General features: G+C 39.3%; 1 long non-coding RNA gene across 2 annotated transcripts in view; it reads left to right on the top strand.

Annotated features, from left to right (window-relative positions):
- The window catches only part of LOC128803597 (uncharacterized), a 55810-nt gene extending 43019 nt beyond the window's left edge, over positions 1-12791 (top strand). Inside the window, exon 3 of one of the 2 annotated variants that reach the window (XR_008435769.1) lies at positions 12038-12791. This is a non-coding gene — a long non-coding RNA (uncharacterized LOC128803597). Of the gene's footprint in view, positions 1-5973; positions 6858-12037 lie in introns of those variants that run through there. The other variant, XR_008435768.1, reaches the window with a different exon arrangement.
- Positions 12792-17174: the final 4383 nt, after the last annotated feature.

Here is a 17174-nt window from a genome sequence, read left to right as displayed (position 1 = left end):
AACAGGCAGAGGGTTCTTGGTGGGTCATTGCTGGGAGCAGAAACTCAGAAAGGTAGAAAGCAGTACTTTGGCCGTAACATTGAAGCCTCTGCTTTTCCCACTGTCTGAAAAGCACAGAAGAAAAATTTCTGAGGTTGCTGGGAGCTCTCATTTTCTAGGGCAGTGACAATAAACAAGACTGACATGACTGGTTAGAGAAAGGGGAGCAAGTTCAACAGTGACTCACATCACATATCTTGCATTGTACAGAACAAGATGAATGAAACCATCCATACAGACAAGTGGAAAAAAATCAAGAAAGCAATGCTATGCAAGCAAAGCCTATTGCAAAGGCTTATCAGAACCAGAAAATGCCTCCCTGAACACAACTGTGTTGTTTTCCTTATTCTTTACATATCAAAGGTGCTTTAAAATATTTTAAGACATGTGTATGTAACTTCTGAAACTAGTAGTGTGATTACATATATTAAAAAGCACAGGTAGATGTAAAAAGACAACAATTCAGAGGCAAGTCAACTACTAGCACATTCTCTGCTTTATGGGGCTTTTCCTCCCAAGGAACATTTGATTTCTACTGGCTCTAGCTATTTATGACTTAAAATGATGACTTAGAAATTGCAAACTGTGACTCTGGTTCAGGACAGCCTTAAAGACGCGTTTCAGCAAGTTTCAAACTGTTCTTCTGTATTGACCCGAAGGTTGTGAACAAATTATACAAAACTATACTCTGGGATGTCTGCAGCATTTATATAATGAATCAAACAATTCTTTGGTGTTTGTAGGGAGAGCTGTGAGGTTTATGCATTATAAAAATCTTTAATAATGCATAGGATGAGGAAAAAAATTATAAGCAAACACTGAGAAGAAGGACCCAGGACACTGTATGAAGTCATGAATAGGGGCACCTGGCATGGTCAGGACAGCACAAAATTACAAATGCATTTATTTAATAGAAATAAATTGCTCCTTGGCACGCAGGGCTGCCTTCCTGCCTCCGTGACAAACATACTGAATGGGAATGCAATCCTTCTGGAGAAACTGTGAGACTTTTAATTTGCTGGAGCAGCAGAGAGACTGAAGGATGACAATTCAAACTGTACATGATGTGGCTATTGCAAAGGCTTATTTATTCCATTTAATCCTGGGTCAGGGGATTGGATACTGCTGGAGGAGCTGAGAGAGCCTTAATGTGTTAGTTCAGGGGTGATATTCCCAAAGTTTGAATGACTGCAGCTTCATGTCCAGAGTTTTAAATACATCTTGGAGATGTGGCTTTAGATCTGGGAACAATCCCATTTTGCCTATTTGGAATAATCCCATTCTCGTTATCTTGGACTCACTACTCACTAAGTAATTCAGCTGATTTTACAAAGTCCAAAATACAGACTCTATTTTGATCCTTATCACTTCTGGGTTTAGTGCCAAATGTTTGCAGCTTGCCTGTTCACTGAGTTTGCTGATATTTCCTTGTTCTCCACCCCTCTGGCCCCAGTTTGCTCCAGTGTTGAGGCTCCACAGCCTCCAACAGGGTGTCAATCCCATCAAACTCTGTCCACTTTTATAAACTAGGCACTATTTGTTTTACACATTTCATCCAGTGGGTCTGTTCCTTGGTTTTTCACTGGGTCTCACCCCAACAGTCTCTCAATAATTGTTGTTTACAAAATTTGAAGTCCCATTGCTGACTTCTACTTTCCCTGTCTAGAGAGATAAGGAATCATTTTTCTACAAGTGATGAATATCAAATGCTGGCACATTCAAACACAAATTCTAGTCTTATGGCTGCCCCTCATGCCTTCCCGATGTCAGAGCTGTTCATTTTCTGTAACACTTAGTAGAGCTGGACAACCTTCACCTGACAGCTGGAATAAAATAGCTGTTTATTCTGAATAAAGTAGACATAGTTTGACAAAAGAGCTAAATTTCCTATCGTATAGAAAAAATTGATGGTAAAAAACAAAGAAATCTTGAAGTGCTTGAGCCTGACTCTTAAATTAGACCCTTCATAGAATACAGCTGGCTCAGCCTTACAAGGATAAGGGAGCCAGCAATTTAAAAAAAAAAAAACACACAGAAAAAAAAAAACAACAACAAAACACACACACACAAAAAAAACCCCAACCCACATTTTAAAATTGGCATGTGTTTTGCCTCCTGTGTTTTGATGGTACTGTTGGATGAAAGATTTCTATGAAACTTAGCTGACATGAGGCCACAGAGAAAGGTCACAATACAGTCTAAACTTACACTGCATTTCCTTAATTTCTTTGTATTTTCACACCTTGTGCTTCTATGGACTATTTTTCTTATGCTTATGTGGCAGATACAGGAGGACCACTCTCAATACAGACAAGAGAACATGTGTTAAATCTTCACATATTATTTTGGAGTGCTATTTCTGACTTATTCATAGAGGATAACTCTGAAGTGTGCCAGGGGCTCTTGAATTTCTTAAATCCATCAGTGACAATGGTTATTCATTCAAATCTGAGTGTTATTAAAAAATCTTAAAATCCTAAATTCATCTGGACAAACGTATTTCAGACACCCTAGTTGGCTGGCTGGGGTGAACTCCAGATCTAGACTTGCTACTTTTATTAGATATAGGCTTTAATCTGAACTTGCCCTATACTCATTAAAAACTTAAATGTCACAGAAAGAACTTGTTTTTCTTCCTAGTTGTCAGTTCCATATTTAGACTTGTCTAGGTAATCTATCAAAGCACATCTTCCAAATGGAGGTGCTCCTTTTTCTTCATTTCTTTTTGTTCAGATCCAATCAAGAACCCAATAGGAGACATCACATAGGCATCTGTCTTAATATCTTTCCTCAGATTCTCCCCATCTGACTTTTGTTACTGTCTGAATGATCTCCTATGGCATTGAAGTGTAACTTCCTTCCTTGTCATTGGATATTTTGCATTGCATTAAAATTAATAGTCCCACAAACATCTCCTCCAGGTCTATTTGCTTCAGTTCACATCCATCACCCTGTCACAGTGCAGCTAAAATCTTTGCAGCTACCATTCTGACCCTTTTGCTTAGCTCTTTTGTGTGCTCCTTTATTTCACAGCTCATCTGCCTTTTGACACTGGGCTACTAACATATTTCTGCAGTCAGTGGGCATGAAACCTCATTACTGTGATCCTGGGTAGTTGCCAAATTATTTTAAATATCCACTTGGAAGAATAAATGAATGCAGAAAAATTGTCTTATGAATAAGATCATTTATGTGCACTTATATCAATTTAGAAGAAAAAGGTCCATGTGAACCTCATGAGGTTTTCAAAAAGGCCAAGAACAGGGTCCTGCACTTAGGTTGGGGTAACCCCCAGTATAATTGAAAGGTGAAGGAGGAAAGGACTGAGAGCAGCTCTGAGGGGGTGTTGGTCAATGAGAGGCTGGACATGACCTGGCAATGCACACTTGCAGCCCAGAAAGGCAATTCTTTCCAGGGCTGCAACAAAAGCCTCATGGGCAGTATGTCAAGGGAGGGGATTGGGTCCCTCTGCTCTGCGCTGGTGAAACCCTACCTGGAGTACCGTGTCCAGTTCTGGAGTCTCTAGCACAGGAAAGATATGGACCTGTTGGAGTAAGTCCAGAGGAGGGCCACAAAGCTGACCAGAGGGATGGAACACCTCTCCCATGAAGACAGGCTGAGAGAATTGGGTTGTTCATCCCGGAGAAGAGAAGACTCCAGTGAGATATTATTGCAGCCTACCAGTACCTAAAGAAAGATGGGGACAGAGCTTTTAGTAGGGCCTATTGCCCTATATTTCTTTTATAAGTAAGACATTTTTTATGATGAGGGCAGCAAAACACAGGCACAGGTTGCCCATAGAAGGGGTCAATGCCCCAGCCCTACAGACAGGCTGGACAGTGCTCTGAGCAACCTGATCTAGTTGTAGGTGTCCTTGCTCATTGCAAAGGGGTTGATTAGATGGTCCTTAAAAGTCCCTTTTAACTAAACTCTCTATGATTCTATATCTGTGTTTATTTCCTTTATCCCATTCCCCTGAGTGAAGTGAGAACAATGCCATGGACCAAAGCCTGAACTTCAGTCCATTTTGCATTGCTACAACTGGAGTTACAAAATCATATCAGTCAAGAATGGCATGAGTCTGAGTTGAAAAGTGCAGATTTGCCTATTTTAGTGTGTGGATGATATCAGCTCCCCAAACACTCAAGTTTCAGGTCTAGAACAGCATCAATGTGGGTTTAACATTTTGCATTTTCATTAAAACACCACCTTCTACTCCCAGTCATGGGGCAGGGGAATAAACTTTGCAGCAGTTCAGACTATAAGTTCCCCAGCATGCTGGCAGATGGCAAGCTTCCTTTTGACTTGGATTGAATAAAGCAGAGAGCAAAAATCCACAAAATTAATGTGGTGACATTTCACTCCCTATGGAAATCTGTAGTCACTGAAATAGCCATTACCTATATCAGTCCAACAGTTTTAGCATTTCCTGCTGTATTGCAGTAGCAGTGATGAAACTGGGTCCATCTGCAATCCAGCTGAAGTGTCAGCATTTTATTGGTTTTGGAATTACAGACTTCAATCCAATAGCAACATAATGACTAATATCAACTCCTCCTGCTCAACCCTTGAATAATCACTTCTCTGGATGTGGTTTTTCCATGGGCTCAGTGTCATTAAAAGGTCACATCTGGGCATGATGTAAAAAATCATAGCTCCTTTGACTCACTCATTCTGTATTTACTGAAGTCCCCCATTCTGTATTTACTGAAGCATTTCTGCCTGCATGGTAGCTTGCACTTGTCCTTATTAAATTGCTGCTTTTTATTTTTTCCAGAGACCATTTTCTCAATTTGTCAAGATTATTTTGGAGTCTGTCTCACAGTCTCCAGCAACTTTTTTTATAGGCCAACTTAATATCTCTATTCTCCCCTCTACCATTAAAGTAACCAGCTAAACATGTAACAGAAACAACACTGACATTATCTTAGAGTTCATGAAAATTTTCCAAGACACTCTTCCTTTTGACAGTGAAGCATCAACAGTTTCTTTTTTTAGAAAGTCTGTCCACCCAGTGTTATGGCAATGTTTTCCTAGTTCATGAAGTACACTGGTTTAAAACATTTTACTCCTGAGTATTCTACATTGACAGTTACTCAGTCTGTCCTTGGAGGCTTACAGTTTCACTTTTCTCTTGTTGTGTTCCAGAGTTTTTTCCAAGAATTGAATTAGGCTAACTGTTTAGGTGTCTTGATTCTTCAGTCTCTCTGCCCTTTTTTTTCAAGCCAGGCCTTGCCCATGTCTTTTTCCAATCTTCTGGTGCCTCACTCAGTCTCCAGGAGCTGTCTCTGATAATGGACTCATCCAGGTATTGCCATCTTTTGCTAAGATGACAGACAAGGTCCATTAGACTTAACTCACATGAAAATATTTTTCTCAGCTAGCTATACCCAGGAGTTCCCCTTCCTCAGATGAAGGGTGGTATCAAGATATGTTGCTAACTGTGCTAGCTACAAGCTCTTGACAGCTTTGGGTGGACAGCACCTTCCCTCTCCTAAATGGTGGTTAGGAGAGACAAGCTTAGAGGACAAAACTAGGAGATTCAGTTTGGATTAATAACCACAGCCTTGTGTGTTGGTATTCTGTCCACTCTGAAGAGAACAGACGACTTGGCAGGGGGGAGGGAGTTACACTGAAAATGTAACTAGGACAAAGGGATATGGGGATCATAGCTACTTGCACGTAGGAGTAAAATACAGCAAGTAGTTTCACCCCCAGGAGGAGAAGAAACAGGCAAAACATTAAAAATTTAATCTTAAAGCTTTTTAAACAAATTAACATCTTAAAAAACAGGAAAACATTGCAAGATTTGAATCCTGTAATGGACTTTACTCTGCAATTATTTTGTCTGTTGTTTAAGGAGAAAAGAGAAAAAAAAAAACAAAAGTTGCCATTTGACAAAGACTGCAATTAATTTCAATCTCAATTTTTCAGGTTAGCTGAAGAGTGAAAAAATCAAGATTTGCAAGTCAAATCAAGTATTGCAAAACTCCTGTCCTGGAGCCTTTGAAAATTACCCTCGAGAGACAACGATTATGGGAGTTATGGTGTAGAACAACATCATGGAAGTTTAAATCAGAACTGACCGAGTTTCAAGTCATTTGGGAAGATGTCATCAAGCTTGTTTTTAAATGGGCTTAAAAGCAGTTTCTGAAGTAGTAATGAATACAGGTTGGCCTTCTCTGCACCTCTTCACCTGGCACCATTAAGTATAATTACTTCTAGTGCTCTTCATGCTGACAGCATCAAGTGACAGGTAGTTTTCCTGTTGTAGGTGACATCTCTAAGATGTCTTGTTGTGTGACTTTGCTGCCAGGAAAGATAACTTTTACATTTTAATCACCATATTTCCATTCATGGACACTAGGATGTAATAGGAAATTCTTAGGGAATTGAATTCTTCCTTGGAGCTGAAACTCCCTAGTTCTTGGAACAGTTTATCCATTGGAGAGCTCAGCAAATGGGTTGTTGCTTTCTTTAGACCTTGACTAATAAGAATAGATTACTCAAGGGATGAGTGAAAAGGTTAAGTCTTTTTTTTCAGTAATCAGTGGATTAACTCATCTCTGAATATCATTGCTGTTCATGTAGTTCACACAGTTTATTAGTACCACAAAGTCTTGGAGACAAGGTTGTAAGTTTCACTCAGGTTCAATCTGATAAAGATTTCATGCCTGGTTCCTGGAGCATCTTCTTCAGGTGCTGACCATTCAGTGCCTTCAGTTGCCTCAGCTGCAATCAGTCCACACACTTAGCAGAAACCACACCTTGACCATCTATGGAGCTGGTCTGTACCACAGCTGCCTTAACCATTTATTATTCACCCCAGAAGGGAAGAAATAATCTCTGCATGTGTGTACGTGCACACATAAACCTTCCTAGAGTTTTAAGTGAAATCAAAGAGAAAAAAGTTGTAAGTTGTGTGTTGTATTCTTTCTGACAAACATTCTATTCAAAGCAGTGTAGAAGGTCAGGGATGGAACAGGAGCTCTCTTCACAATACTACAAAAGAGAGGAACTCTCTACTCAGCTAATGATGAGATCACCTCTTCATGCTATGAAGGACCTAAGTTTGGATCCTTTCTCACAGCACCCAATGGCTCCCAGACTCCAGAGAGGTGTCTGATCTCTGTCCTCAGCATCATCTAACATGGCTTTGCCAATCTCTGGTTTTGGGTTTTTTTGGGTTTGTTTTTTTTTTTTGTAAACGGATCTTAACCAGTTACAGAAGTAGCACTGAAGGCTAGAATCACTCACAGAGATTGATTTCATTAGGGTGTCTTTATACTCAGTGGATTTCCTGTGTAGGGAACTGATACCTTGTTTTGATTTGAGTTCAGTATCAAAAGTGAGAGGTGCTGCCAAGACGATTCCCACATGAGGTCTGTATTTTGAAATCAATCCCCTTTGACCTAGAAATGTGCCAGTTTTGGTATTACACAAAGCCTGATCATTCTGACTGCTTTCCCCCAGCTTTGCTTTAGAGGTGCACTGAATATTCCTATTATTAATACTAGGAAAACCTCATTGGGATTTTGGATGCTTTAATGTTTCTTGGAAATCATATGAAAGTAAAAGGAAGCAAACATTATAATGTCTCAGTAGTGGATATATTGCATACAGGCAGTGGACAAAGATGTTCTGAATCTTGCTCCTTGGAGTATTGTTTCTTCTGTCCTCAGTAATAAAGAATGAAAAGTTAGTAGTTCACCTGTGGGTGTCCAGCACCTTCCCTTTGTAGGCACCCTGAATAGTCAGGAACATTTCTTTTAAAGCTTTATCAGACAACTGCTTTTAAGGGACAGATTCTGAACACAGAAAGATCCTTCTGGGTTTTGCTTCTATTAATTTTACATGAGGCATTTTTGTTAGCCAGAGTTAGATAGCACTACTTATTTATGAATAACCCATGAAGGAATGCATGAGTCAATATGAGACATTTTCCCAGTCCCTGGTGCTAGCTATTCACAAATCAAGAATGGCATCTATGCAGAACAGTCACCAACAGAGGTATTTCTGCGGTATGCTTGGATTAACTTACAATGAATTATCTTCCCAGATATATGACTTGCTTTCCCTGAAGCATGTTTCTCCCATCCTTCCCCTATGGGGAATAAGTCATGATTATGGTGGAGTTTTTTGGCTGTGCACTTTGCATGGCCTTGGTCTTCTTCTACTCTTTTATTAAACAGTTCTAATATTGTCCAAATAACATTATCTTTCTCTGGAACTAAGGAGTTGGGAAAGTCTGAGTAGTATTTTCACTCTGTCCCCTGTGGTGCCCAAAGCCACCAGGACAAACTGCTTGTAGAAGAAACACATCAACCCTTACAGAGAGACAGCAATTTCAGTATGCTGTAACTCTCTCAGAATCTTCAGAAGAAAATTTGTTTCTAATGTGTTTGCTGAAGCACACTGACAGTCTGTCCAGCCATCAGGCTGTTCATATTGTGTACAAGTGGTGTATAGCCCACAGCAATGCAGATTCTAGAGTACAAGCATCTATATCTGACTTAGGTTAATTTTTTCACAGTATAATGCAGAAGGAGAATGATGACTTGTAATTTGCCAGAAGCTTTCCACAACTGGTAAATCATCAGGTGAAATTAGAAAGCAGAGTAAATGCATTCAGAGTACATATATGTGCCCTGGAATGCATCCAGAGTAAATCAGTGTATGTAGGCAGTAAAACACAACAGTGATTTGTTTTTAATTGACATTTAAATTACAAAGCAGTTATTGTAATTATTAGCAAGTCTAGTTTTTAAAGCACATTTTGTTAATTAATGGATATAACCATTAAAACAATGGGCCAAGCTTAATTGAATTTACTAGGATCACTACCAAAATTCATGTCCACAAAAATCTTACTTTCCCTAATTACTAAGATACAGTTCATTAATATGGCTACTTTGTTTGTGTAACTGTGTGAGGTGTACTACATATGTGTATCGCCTAACCAAATACTTCAGCTCTCACTTAGCATTCCTGTAAGAATGTCTGCTTTAGAAATTTGCAGGTTTGGTTTAGTACTTCTGCAGTGTGTATTCCGAGCACACTTAGTCATTTGGAATACATGGAATTTGCACTGATCCCCTGGATCAATATGAAATTTGTACATAGCCAAGAGCAAGCACTGATCATTCAAGAGATTCAATGGTTCTACTCATGGCAGCGAGTCCTTGCCTCATGAGAGATGACTGAAGATTCTAAGAATTAAGATCTTTAAGATTTCAAACAACAAAATTAAGGCCTGTTTGTCCTTTGGGGGAAGGGTTGAGGCAGTGTTCACCCTGCATAATGAAAAGGGCTTAACTCAGGCTCAGAAGTTTATACAAACAAAACTGAAACCCCTTCTGTCAGAATAACAAGTGAAAAACCCTGCTATTCTGTGTACAGAAGAATTACTAAGCAAAATTTTGAATGCTCTAGTTATTTTGTTTGCTTAGCAATATTATGCACTCTAGTCTCCTTCTGGAATTGAATTTCAGCTTTTCCTTTCTCATCTGCAACAGTCCACTTGTTTTTTCAGATGTGCTCCCTTTCCAGAATGTGATGCAAGTCCAATAGATACACGAGCCAATACTAGACAATCTGATTCCAGGAAATAATTAGATTTATTTTTAACAGACCATGTATCCTCTTAAATAATACAAGACCAAAAGTCCTAATAGTCTAGGCAAGAGAATAATAAAATCCTAAATAACTTAGATTGGGAGAGGGCTCTGGAGGTATATCTAACAGAAAATCATCTCTGTGACTGCAGCATGTCACTCAGAACCTTCTCCTGTCAATTATTGAGTATGCCCAAGGATGGAGATGCTATTAATACCATTCATGTGGCTCCTGGATCACACTGTTAATATGGAGTGATGTTCACAATGGAAACAATTCTTACTTCACAAACCATATAGTTACATTTACAATCAAAAAACGCTGGAAGGATATTAACATTCTACTTGAAGTAGATTTCCTGGATTTTTAAGAGCAGGACAGCTGTGATCACATTGTCCAAATTCCTGAGTAACATAAGCTGGAAGGTTGCCTTCAGACAGGCTGAAGTAGTGGTCAGGCACTCATATAATTCCCCTTCTGTGAAACTCTGAGATGACTCATGCAGCAAGCTTTATGGTGCCCATCACAAAGGACAGTTTTAGCACCTATGTTCCACCTGCACAATCTTCTACTCATTTGTGGAGACTCCTTCATTTCTCTCTAACAGACAAGAGAACTTCAAGGGCTCTCCACCCTGGCAATTATTTCAGGTTAAATTTTAGCCCCTGTGAACTGGTTCTGAAGTTGTTATTCAAACTCAGTTTCAGCAAAAGTATTGTGTACAGGGTTGAAGGCTGTGAGATTGGCCCCTTTGGACTGTAACTGTAATTCAGGAATCAGAAACAGGCTGTGTCTGCATTTTAATGAGCTAAAAGACAGGAATTTCCAAATCTCAGCAGGTGCTGCTATCAGGAAGATTTTCAGAGAAGATCTAATCCTTTCTAGTTGCTGGGTAGCTGAGGTAAGGAGCCTGTTAACATCTTATTTTATCTCCTGCTGTGTTGAAAGATGTAGCTTTCTTCTCAAACAACATTTTTGTCTTCACACAGACTGAAACACATCTGCCATGGATTGTGTAGTGATGAGACACCTTTTTCCTCTTCCAGAGTGCTGGTTTGCTGTTAAGCTACACAAGAGACATGAGCTGCTGCTTCATGGCTGTACAGCTGTGCTGCCCTCGCATGGCTCCGGGCATCAGTTCTGTGCCTGCCTTGGGGACATGTGCCAGGTGCACTGCTGCTCAGCTTCACCTTCTGCCAGACCTGCAGCACTCCTGTGCTGCTTTTGCAAAAGCACTTGACTGCAAACAAATGAAGATCAACCCTTGCCTCCTCTGCATGTTAGCTCATTTGCTGTCTTCTGTCCTTGGTTTTATTTGTAGGTTTCCAGTGAGGCATTTGGAGTCATGGTAAGTAATGGCTCTGGATTTTCAGTGTAATCCAAATTTAAATTTCTGTGAGTTTGGAGTATTTAGCTCCCTTGCATACTTCTGTCTTCTGGTTTCTCGTTAATGATTCTTGATTCCAGGGCAGAAATTCTAAACTTCATCTAGTGCATATTTCTCTTTAATATAGAATCACAGAGTCATAGGAAAATCTGAGATGGAAGGGACCTTTAAAAGTCATTAGTACAACTCCCTACAATGAGTAGGCACATTTTCATCTAGATCAAGTTGCTCAGAGCCTGGTCCAACCTCACCTTGAATGTTTCCAGGGATGGGACATCTATACCTCTTTGAGTAACCCATGCCAGTGTTTCACCACTCTCATTGTAAAAAAAAATGTCTTCCTTCTATCTACTGTAAATATACCCTCTTTTAGTTAAAAGCATTACCCCTTGTCCTATTGCAATAGACCCTACTAAAAAGTTTGACCCTATCTTTCTTGTAGGCCCCCTTTAGGTACTGAAATGCCGCAACAAAGTCACCCCAGAGCCTTCTCTTCTCCAGACTGAGCAAGCCTAACTCTCTCAGCCTGTCTTCACAACAGTACTTCCAGCACTCCAGTAGACTCATAGAATAGTTCAGGTGGGAAGGGACCTTTAAAACAAAGGCTTTATAACAAAGGCTTTATTTCTGTGCTATGCTTTGTACGGATACAACACCTCTCCTCACAAAGTTTCCATTTTCACACCACTCATGATGCTCAAATGCCACTCTGGGCTTTCCCTCACCCTGCCAGGGACAAAATGAGCAAGAACAACATGCTGCAGTGCCAATGCCCATTCAGTGCAGTCCTGCTTCTGGGCTGCTTGATACTGCTTAGCACTATCCTGTGCAGTGTACATATCTCCTGGTTTGGGATGATTTATCTGATATATTGCCATTGTTTCCTAATGGCACATCTTCCTAAAATAGGTTTCTAGTTCAAATCTAATGAGTACATCCTCTTCTATTCTGTGAAAGTTCTTTTTTTTTCTCTTTTTTTTTTTTTTTCTGTGCCAGATGGAAGTTTGCAGCTACTGTGGGGTCAATCACAGTTACAATGCTACATGTTTCCAGCTCATTACACTAATTAAGGATTTGTAATATGGCACCAAACAACTTCGGAGGAGGACAAAGAGACTCCCGCTTGAAGAAGATCACAAGATATTTATTTTCTTTCCATCTGTGAGTGGGACAGGGGTGGGAACATGTATTTTAGTGTGCTAGTTAAATTGAGGGTATCCAAGGACAAAACACAATTAGCTGACATCCCATTCTTCTTGCCTTGCATCAGAAACAGAAGAAAGATCTGGAAGAAAGTGGAAGAAGGAAGTTTGGCCAGGTCCTTCTTCTTCACGACTCTGTTCCAGTTTACCCGGTGGCTGATGCAGGAACAATTACTGCCTGCCCTGCTGCCTGCTAGGCAGTCTCATATCCTGCTGAGGGATGCCATCTTTAAAGAACAACTCAGGTGTATTGTGCAAAGAAACCTTTTGAACAAGGCACAAAAAGTATTTGCAGTCAGCTTTGCCTATAGAACAGGAAAACAAACCCCCATGTTGCTGCAGGGTGAGACTCTTTGTGAACCAATTTTGCATGCCTCTCCAAAAACTGTATCAAAGTGCCTAGTGGAAAGTTTCTCACTCCAGGGAAGAAGTATTAATAATGTTTCTCACTTGTATAAACATGTAATTAGTGACATGCCAGCACCAGATAAATGTTAAAACTTTATTAATAAAATATTAGGAAATTAAAATTAATTTTTTAAAAAGAATGTGTTTTTAAAGGGCTATTTTCTTAATATGTTATAGCTCACTCTGGAAGTCTATGATTCACCTGCCAATTCTACATTTTTCCAAGTACAATCAGTATTACATACAACAACAAAGCTGTGGCATTCAGTTTTGGTGAAGCTGCACAGGCAGAAATTCTGCAGAACATATCCACATCCCAGGCCTACAAAACTGGTTGGGAATCTCAGGAAAGTGAACTTGCACATAAAATTCAGGCTGTTGCCCTCCTGAGAAGTTCTAGACCCCCCCTAGTACACAGAAGCTACAAGTAAAATCTCAATTATTTAAAATATTTTATCATCTCAGAGAGAGTTTGCTTTGGACAAGGGATTAAAAGGTTGTTATTTGCATAAGGAACTTGTCTATCAAAGGTTAATGAGCCATAAAAAATTTTGGTTTGTTAATCATCATTGCCAGCTTAATGGTCAAACTTACCTTACACTCTGACAACTACATTTGCTTTTGTACTGCAAATCTCTTCTCACTGTTAAACATAACTCTTACTGGAGACAACATTACAAGCCTCATCTCTGCAAATTTTTTCAAATGCCTGCCTAATCTTCAGCATCCTCTTCAGCCTGTGAATTTTCCCTGTATTTTTCAGGACAAAATCAAAACTTAGCACTATGCAGCATGCATTGACAAGTCTCTTGGAATACTACAGGAGGCACAGGTAAGGCCTATCAGGCTGTGCTGCTGCCATCCTTGTTTCAGATATGCAATATTCAGTCACTCCTAGAATGCATTTAGGAATAAAAATTGAGCTAAAGACTTTTGAGAGGTCCTAGGACAGGACTCACACAGCCAAATTACCCCAGATATGGGAGCTTTGAGCAGTTCCGTGTACTGCATATCTCAGAAACAAACTTCGTCATCTTCAGAGCAGCAAAGTGGCTCATTAATTACAGATGAGCTTGGAACATTATAAATGTGATAAACAAGATTTTCAAAATTGGATATTTCTTTGTCAGCCTCTGAGCATAGGTTTGATGTCTATAAAAGTAGTTTCCTTTTCAAAGGTACCTAAAACCCTGTGAAGCTGATGAAAATCACTCCATTTCAGAAAAGAGAGTTTATATTTTCCATATTATTTGCCTGGAATATTTTTTCTCCTAAATGAGCTTCAAATTCCTGCGCTTTTGTAGGGTCAATAGAAACATCAAAATTTTCATCCCATGGGAAATTGAGATATTAAGGTAGATGCATTTATTTTTCTTTGTGTGCTATCTCCAAAAAGTTTTATTTGTGAAAACACTGAAAACAGATTATTTCCAGTTCATATCAGCTATGTGTCCATTTTAAACTATAGCAAACTTCATGTAGACTTCATGTAGACATCTTAGTCTCCCATTCTTCCTAAAAGTTTTGAGTAATTTTTAAACTAGATCGTCAGTGAGGTTGTACTATGGATGGTCAAATAATTTGTATAAAATATTTGGTCTTGTTGGAATACTCAGCCAAGAAGAAAAAGCACCAAGAGACTTAGAGAACAAGGAAGTATCGGGTCTATTATTTTGGTGAGTCACCACAGGATCTCATATAAGCACACAGAAATATTCAATTCATCACATCTATGGATTTGGGATGGTCTTCCAAAAAAACCCTTTTTTTTTTCACTCATAAAATGTAAACTTGATCAGCAACAACTACACTTTGGTACAAAATGTCTATGTTTAAAAAAATCACTTTCCATGAAATAAAATAGTTGGACCGTTCCTGAATATCATTCATCTTCAATGTAAGAAAAAAGGTGAAATTGTACATCCTCATGAAACAGAACAGAGGCTGCATAGCCAAGTGAGTTTTTGGAGGTATATCACTTATTTCACTGAAAGAGAGGTGAGACCTTGGTTTAAATTTATTTTTCTTATGGTTCAAACAAATCTAGCATGCTGTTTATCTAATCTTTAGGAAAACTTGTATGAATTTCTGAAATTCAATATTGAAGGTGAGATGACCTAATTACTCTAATAACAAAAGTCTTTTAAAAATGCAAGATGACATTAGCCTGTCTATTATTAGACCCTGTCAACTCAAAGCTGAGTGCAGTGGTAGTTGCAAAGAACAAAGGACTCTTTACTGGTTGTTATTTTATAATGTGGCTTTTGGAGGAGGAGGGCTTTTGGGTGACATTTTTCTTGAACTGCACTGCAGTTAGAAACAGCTTTTAAGCTTTACACATCTTTTCAACAACTGACTCAGTTTTGTGTATGAAATCTGACTATTGGTCTTGTCTGCTCCAGTAAGGGACAAAAGATCATCAACATAAAACTGAAATGCTTGTCAAGAAATGCATGTCAAGAAACACCAGAATCAGAAAGTGGTCAAGAAATACTAGAGCAAAATGCCACCCAAATTTAGCCAAAGATATTATAAATCCTGACTTGTGCTATCATGTTTCAGTCACTTCCCCATTCACTGAATCCTTCTCTTTCTCTGCAAAGGAAATAGCATCTGCACAGTACAGGAAGGAGAAGACACCAAGATAAGATAAGATACACAAGTAATTGTGCAAGCTGTGTCACCCCTGGTGAAGGAACGACTCTTTTCTCCTAATCATGGAATAACTAACTAGCATAACTAGCAAAAACAAATCATCAGAGAAAAACAAAACCTAAGACATGAGACAGAAGATGATTTGTACATGTGTCTGGCAGGGAGCTGATGGAGGCAACAGAGCCTGGCTGAGCTGAAAGGCAGCAGCTGCCTGCTGTGGGAACAAGGGCTGCTTACTCCTTCTGACTCTGAGTCAGAGCATTTATTCTCTAGCCTTAAGTATACATGTGTGTTTCCACAGGGGAGTTCCTGTGAACTGGCTGTATACAAGAAAAATAATGTTTCTTTTGTTTTTTGCCCTGAGACTTGAATGAAGAAACAAGTTTTTAATATAACATTTTATTTACCTTGCTGAGCACAAGCAACGTCTACCAAAAACATATATAACCTCACATAAACAAAGAATATGGACAGCAAGGGACCCTCTGAGGCTACAGAGGTAAATCCTGTTTCCTTTCTAGAAAAGAGCTTTGACTCAACTTAGCAACTATGTATGGGTGGGTTTTTTTTACTTCATGGAAGGAATTAACAAAAAAGCCATGTGCAAAAATACAACACAGACATCTAGGGGGGACAAAAAGGACCTGGTACTCTTGAATGTGACACAAAGGGAAAGCCATTGGCTACTGGTGTCATTACTTGTGAGTGTCTTTTATGGAGTTTATCAAAGTTAGATAGTTCTTTGCAGACTTTACCAATATTTACCTCAACTCACTGATCGCTCTTTCTAATGTCCTGTATCACATATATATGGCAATATTTTTTCTGTTACCTACCTGGAAAACTACATTTTCTAAAACAGAGGAATAATGAATTATGATTAAAAGCAAACCAACAAACAAATACAACAAAAGATGAAAAAAATCCAAAAACCAACCCATAGCTAATAAAACATGGGTTTTTGTTAATACAGTTAGATACAAACAAAGTTTCAAACAAGCATTGAGTAGCACTTGCAAAAATGGCATCATTTTATATCTAAGTTAAAAGATGGTTGTTGGTCTCAACGTGGCAATCATTACAAATATACATTACAAATATAAACAGTGAGAGCTGTAGTGGTTATTTGTTCACGCAAATTTTGGAAAGGCGTGCAATCCAAAAATGCAGGTTTTTCCCACAATCACCTGCAGAGGCAATAAAAATGCTGGATGATAACCATGCAGTTTATGAATACACTTCACACATATATCATTGTCCACACAGATGAACCCAAACTTCACGCAAGAGAATTTATGAAGAATCTGGCTGAATTTCTATGACACATATTTAGCTGTAGCTCAAAACGCTAAATACTGGGATCTATATCTTCTGGCTTGATTTTAATAAGCATTTTAGATTGGGAAAACAAGTGGAAGCCTGGACCATTTAGCTGTTCAATTGACATGGAGCAGCTTGACTGACAAAGCTGCACACACATCCTGACACCTGTCAATCATAAGTAGCCCATCTGGGCCCTGTTCTTTTTATTCCTATTCAGTAAAGAGATACTGCACAGGAGGAGCTGGCAGGCTGCAGAGAACGCTCCCTTCCCCCTTCATTTCTGTGCCTCTGCCTGCAAAAGGCAGGATCTGGCTGTAAGGACCCAGTTTTTCTTTTATGTGAGACCAGAATACAGCTGAGGTAGTTCTGCCTTAACTGTGCAGAATCTGGTGGGGCTGTGATGACTGGCCTTACAGGTGGGACACACCATAGCAAGCAATGTCAAGCAGGAGGTGAAGGTCTATCTCTCATTTTGCCTTTTCCCCAGGTAACTTCACCACACAGTCCCCCTAATCAGAACAGAGAGCAAAGAGAATGTGGTCCTC

Source organism: Vidua macroura, chromosome 2, assembly GCF_024509145.1.
Source record: "Vidua macroura isolate BioBank_ID:100142 chromosome 2, ASM2450914v1, whole genome shotgun sequence".
NCBI lineage: Eukaryota > Metazoa > Chordata > Aves > Passeriformes > Viduidae > Vidua > Vidua macroura.
Note: the sequence above shows the minus strand (reverse complement) of the source record. Positions and strands in the feature narration are given on the sequence as shown.